The sequence below is a fragment of the Hoplias malabaricus genome, chromosome 3 (genome assembly GCF_029633855.1).
Source record: "Hoplias malabaricus isolate fHopMal1 chromosome 3, fHopMal1.hap1, whole genome shotgun sequence".
Classification (NCBI taxonomy): domain Eukaryota; kingdom Metazoa; phylum Chordata; class Actinopteri; order Characiformes; family Erythrinidae; genus Hoplias; species Hoplias malabaricus.
In genome coordinates, this window is record NC_089802.1 from 39,137,673 (window position 1) to 39,143,826 (window position 6,154).

The 6,154-nt window shown below is 47.1% G+C and overlaps 1 long non-coding RNA gene across 1 annotated transcript; it reads right to left on the reverse strand.

Moving 5' to 3' along the window:
* Positions 1–3,225: 3,225 nt before the first annotated feature.
* On the reverse strand, positions 3,226–5,042 carry LOC136690999 (uncharacterized). Its single transcript, XR_010801821.1, has 3 exons — positions 4,906–5,042; positions 3,910–3,990; positions 3,226–3,359 (listed from the first exon to the last, which is right to left on the reverse strand). It is a non-coding gene; the product is annotated as an uncharacterized lncRNA (long non-coding RNA).
* Between the last annotated feature and the right edge of the window lie 1,112 nt (positions 5,043–6,154).

A 6,154-nucleotide genomic window follows, 5' to 3' on the forward strand; every position in this document is an offset into this window, starting at 1 on the left:
TGTAGTGTCTCCTTAATATCTCTTTAGTTACTCCTTGATATCTCTGTAGTATCTCCCTAATATTTCTGCAGTGTCTCATTATTATCTCTGTAGGTACTCCTTAATATTTCTGTAGTGTTTCTTTAATATCTCTGTAATGTCTCCTTAATATCGCTCAACATTCTCCTGGATATCCCTGAGTTCAGATGCAGAGACGGTGGACTCTGTAGCTTCTGTCTCCTGCTGCTTAGATGTCTCACCTGAGTTCAGGAATGTCCCCTGAGCTCCAGCCTCCTCTCCTTCCTCCTCTCTGTCCTTCTCTCTTTCCTCTCCCGCCTCCTCCTCTGAACGGCTCCACCGTTTCTCCCCAGCGCTCAGAACCTGCTCAGGTTTGATGCCGGATTTAACAGCAGTTTTAATTTGGACATAAATGTCTCATGTCTCTTTTCCCTGTAGTCAGTGATTTTTATTTCACCACAAACAGTTGGGAATATTGTTATGGAAGTAATTATTATTCCCTTTTTAATTTTATTATGAAGTCCGGTTGACAGAAGATAAATAACCTATTTTTTTTTGTAGTCCCTGAATGAACCAGTTAATGCTCCATAGAGTGGGTCCCCAATAGAGAGGTGGCCATGCTCAGTGCCAAGCCTGTACTAGAGGGGTGTAAAGTCCCCAGCACTAAGCCATGGAACAGTGGAACTGTGTTCTCTGGATCATCTAACACCAGAAGCCGACTTCATTCATTCATTCGTTCATTTTTCAAGTTTAAAGTATGTTTTAAGGTTGATTTGTTTTATAATTTAACTCAAAGTTATAAAATAAAGCATGTTACAATTAAACCAGATGTAATACAATTCCTCACCACACGAGGACACTGTGGCCCAACAGAAATCTGACCTGCAGCCTCTACCACACTTCAAACTATGACCTGTAGTTTGTAGACTGCTGTTTGTCTAGATTTTTAATCAAATGTGTTCATCAGGACTGTGTCTCTTTTTACCGCAGCAGCAGCGTCCACTCTTCTGGGAAGACTCTACACCAGATGTAGAAACAATGCTGTGATTGACTGCATTAATTAGGTGTAGAATTAGGTTTACTACTTGACAGAGAGAACAGAGACAGCCAAATTAATCCAAAGTAAACCATAACATACAAATCTCAAAATAAAAACACAAATACCTACCCAACGAAGGAATATCTGAATATTTGAATATTCAGGGCCAGAAATACTAGAAACACAAGTGAATCTGAACACTTCCTCTGTCCATTGCTTAGAAACTCCCTATGCATTTTGGTCCCCATTCAGTTCATGTAGTGAGCTCTAATGTTTACTATAAATGACTAGTGCATTGTGGGAGAATGTAGTGCCCTCAAAATCACGCTCAAATTACACTTAAGGGCTCAGACACTCAGAGAAAAATGTCAGAGGTGTCCAGCAGAGTCCGAAAACGTAAATAGGGAGTCATTTGGTCACAACCTGTGTTTCAGCCCTCTGTCCAATCACAGTACTGTCTCCACACCCCGGGTTGCCAGGTATGACACACAACAATGGAATCAAGCGAGTGAACAGAGATAACGAGAGCTGACCTTTTGGTTAAAATGTTTGAAGACTCCTGTCCTAAACAGTGTGTTGTTGTGTCCAGTTCCACTGAGTCTGATGGAGAGTGAACTAAAGCTGATAAATCTGGAAGGTTCTCAGTGAAATTGAAGGCTGTAGGTGGCGCCACTGAGCGTGAGGTGTGGCTGATATGACATGAGGTAATGATCTGAGGTCACTGTGGTTAGAGGGAGAATGGTTGGGTTTTCTCTACTGACACCCAGGGTCAAATCTCTCTGGAGAAGAGCGCCCTCTAAAGGCTGTAAATGGAAATGAAGAGACTCCAGAGTGTTTATTTTTAGCTGTTTTTTTTTATTGTTTCATATCCCTCGTCCACCTTCAGCTTCCTCTCCTCCTTCTCTTCCTCTCCCTCTTTCCTTCAAGTTACTGGACTTCGTCTGCTGCAGCAAAGTTCCTGGAGCACTCCTGGCCCCCCAGGGTTCTCCAGGGCGCTGACTGGCACAGTGCGGGATTATTAGAGGGTTTTTTTTTTTTTTTTGCTTTTTTTGTTTGCAATTTCTCTCCTCTTTCTCATTCCTCTTCCTCCTCCTTCTCCTTCCTCTCCTCCTTCTCTTCCTCTCTCCCTCTCTTCATCTACAGAAAAGTGATTAGTAATCACAGCGTCATCCTTCTATCAGTAATCAATAATCAATCATTACACTGTCATTACACCAATGATCAATACTTTACCATTATTTCTCCTCTCCTCCAACTTCTAATTTCTTCTCCTCCTTCTCCTTCTGCTCCCTCATCTGTAACCTCCCTATAAGTTTCTCTTTCCTTATCGCCTTCCTCTCCTTCCGCCTCTTCCTCCTCCTCTTCCTCCTCTCCGCCTTCTTCTCCTCCCTCACTTTCTTCCTCTCCTTCCACCTCTCTATGCTCCTGTTCCTTGCCTCTACTGTGTCCTTCCTTCTCTCTCTCCTCTGCCTGCTCCTCTCATCCCTCCTCTCCTTCCTCTCCAACCTCCTCTGCAGCCTCCTCTTCTTCCTCTCGTTCCTCCTCTCTATCCTTCTCTCTTTCCTCTCCCGCCTCCTCTGAATTATCCTTGCATACCTCTCTCTGACATCTAACCCCTTGTCTCTCTCTTCCGCTCTCTCCGCCTCTCTATCGTCCCTCTCCTCCTCCAGATCCTCCTCTCTCTCCTCTCTCTCCTCCTCCATGTCCTCCTCCAACTCTTCTCTCTCCTCCTGTTTATCCTCCTCACTCTCCTCTCTCTCCTGTTTTTCTCGTTCTCTCATCATCCAGTCGTCATCCAACTTCTCCTCTTTCTCATGTAGAGAGCAGTAGGAGGAGTCCTCGCCGTCCGCCCACTCCTCCTCACTGCCCATGTCCTCTCTCTCCATTCTGTACTCCTCTGTCTCCTCCTCATCCTCACGCTCCTCTCCTCTCTCTTCCCTATCCTCCACCTGCTCTTCTTTCTTCTTCTCCCCCTCTCTCTTACTCTCTTTCAGTTTCTCCTCCGTCTCCTCTCTCTCCTCTTCCCTATCCTCCTCTCTCTCCTCCATCACCTCTTCTTTCTCCTCCTTTCGCTCCTTCTTCACCTCGTCTTTCTCCTCCATCACTTCTTCTTTCTCCTCCTCCTCTCTCTCCTCCATCTTCTCCTCACTCTCCTCTCCCTCCTCCTCTGTCTCGTCCATATTCTCTCCTGTCATCTCCTCTTTGTCTTCCTCTCTGTCATTACCCTCCTCCTCTTTTTCTTCTCTCTCCTCCTCCGTCTCCTCACTGTCCTCCCTCCACTCTTCATCTCCCTCTCTCTTTCTATCATTTTTGTGAAGTTCAGCTGAGGGACAGAAAGAACAGAATCTTTGAAGTCCTGTGTCATACTGTGGTTGGTGTAAAGCTGAGGACGCGGCGTGTACTGAGCAGTGACTGCTCTGAGGACGCGGCATGTACCGACCGGTGACTGCTCTGTGGACGCGGCGTGTACCGACCAGTAACTGCTCTGTGGACACGGCGTGTACCGACCGGTGACTGCACTATTTACGTGGCGTGTACTGACAGGTGACTGCTCTGTTTACGTGGCGTGTACTGACAGGTGACTGTTATGCAGACGCGCCGTGTACTGACCGGTGACTGCTCTATTTACGCAGCGTGTACTGACGGGTGACTGCTCTATTTACGCGGCGTGTACTGACCAGTGACTGCTCTATGGACCCGGCATGTACTGACTGGTGACTGCTCTGTTTTCGTGGCGTGTACTGACCGGTGACTGCTCTGTGGACCCCGCATGTACTGACCGGTGACTGCTCTGTGGACCCGGCGTGTACTGACCGGTGACTGCTCTATTTACGTGGCGTGTACTGACCGGTGACAGTGATCTTTTCACTCACCGAGCCGTCGGTCGTAGATCTCCAGGATCTCAGAGACCCACTGCTCCTCCGCCTTCATCACCTCCTCCACATGGTCTTTTCCTGAAATAAAACGACAGTCAGCTACACTGTCTGAGTCGACATGGAGGTAGTAGAGCAAAACTCACCCCTGAGAACTCCTCGGTTTCGCTGCTGCTTCTATGATACTAGCACGATACAAATGTGAAGCTACTGAACCAAAATGTTTTACAGCACTGATTTCTGGCCCCGATCTCAGCCACGGCCATTTCTCCTGGCGACGTGAAATAAAACCCAGTGTGAACAAGGCTATAGTATGAGTTGGGAGGCTAGTGCTCACCATTTTTGCCACTGCTAGGTTAGAAACTGTACCCTTTTCAATGTATAGTGCACTCTTTGGAAGTTTCTGCCATTTTGAAGTGGTGTGCATTCAAACAATCCCACAATGCACCACAATAAGTAGTGTATAATGTACCCTAGTGGATAGCAGATACCCATAATTCAAAGTGATGTTTGGTAAAAATCCACGAGGTTGTGTTGGATATCTTTCACTTCCTTTGACACAAGTGAATTACAAATGTCCAAAAACTGCATAATCTTAATAAATAAATAAACAAACAAATAAATAGCAAGTCCTCAACTAAGATGTAGTTTAACCAGACGTACTCAGACCTTAATATTTTGCAGGTGTGGGATGATCCTCCCTCTCAGTCACCCATTGGACTGTGGGACAATAGTTATGGAGAACCAAAATTGTTAACAGTAATAAATAGATGGTTTAATGAATGAATGGATTAATTTGATTAATTGAATAATAATTGAGTAAAAAAATTAAATATGCAAATAAATGCTATAGCGATTTGAAAAACAGTCGCTCTGGAGCTGAAAGCTAACCCAAGCTGCTGGACGTTTATTTTAAATTAGTTTAACAGTTAATATGATTTAATCGCTCAGTTCTAAGGTTTACTCCGATTTTTTAATGTTGAAGGAATTACTCACTCGGCTGCTGCCCACTGCTGGACTCCACCTGCTCCAGCACAGCTCCTGGAGCACTCCCTTTACCGGGGTTCTCCAGGGTGCTGACCAGCACAGTGCGGGACACAAGGTCCACTCTAGGTCTCAGCTGCTCCTCCGTCTCCTGGGGGTCACTGGTGTGGGCCCTGAAGCAGCAGCACCAGAGGAAGCTCATGTTTACTGTGTCTTCTTCGATGCTGGATCTCAGACTGAGCTGAAACGACTGTGTGTACCTCTGCGCTCCTCACCTCTATGACATCACACACGCAAGAGTTCTTTGACGTCAAGGTGTAAGGGTTGGAACTGATAGACAGGGGCCATGGAGACTGAGGCCACGCCCACATGCACAGTTCCCATTGGCTGAACAGGCTGTGGCTGAATGCAGAATTACGCTGAATACGTGGGAATTGAATCTAAGCCCTCTTCTCTAACCATTAGGCCATGGCTCCCCACATTAACTGTTTCTCCAACGTTGTGCAGGACACTGGTGGTCACTCAGTCACTTTTAAGGCAGCATGGTTAGGTCTGAACTCAAGTGGATGTCAGAATCACTGGGCGCAGGGCACCCACACACCCTGAAAGGGGCGCTAGTCCATCACAGGTCATCACACTCACAAATCCACTCAGACCCTCAACGTTATGGACAAGTTAGCATGGACAATCCACCTACCAATGAGTGTTTTTGGACCCACTTCAGTCCTCACAGACAGTCACCTGGAGGAAACCCACGCAGACAGAGGGAGAACACACCACACTCCTCACAGACAATCACCCGGAGGAAACCAACGCAGACACAGGGATAACGCACCACACTCCTCACATACAGTCATCAGGAGAAAACCCACAAGGACACAGTGAGAACACACCTCACTCCTCACAGTCAGTCACCTGGGGGAAACCCACAAGGACACAGGGAGAACACACCACACTCCTCACAGACAGTCACCCCAAGGGAAACCGACGCAGACACAGGGAGAACACACCACATCCCTCACATACAGTCACCAGGAGGAAACCCACGAGGACACAGGGAGAACACACCATACTCCTCACAGACAGTCACCCGGAGGAAACCCACGAGGACACAGGGAGAACACACCACACTCCTCACAGACAGTCACCCGGAGGAAACCGACGCAGACACAGGGAGAACACACCACACCCCTCACATACAGTCATCAGGAGAAAACCCACGAGGACACAGTGAGAACACACCACACTCCTCACAGACAGT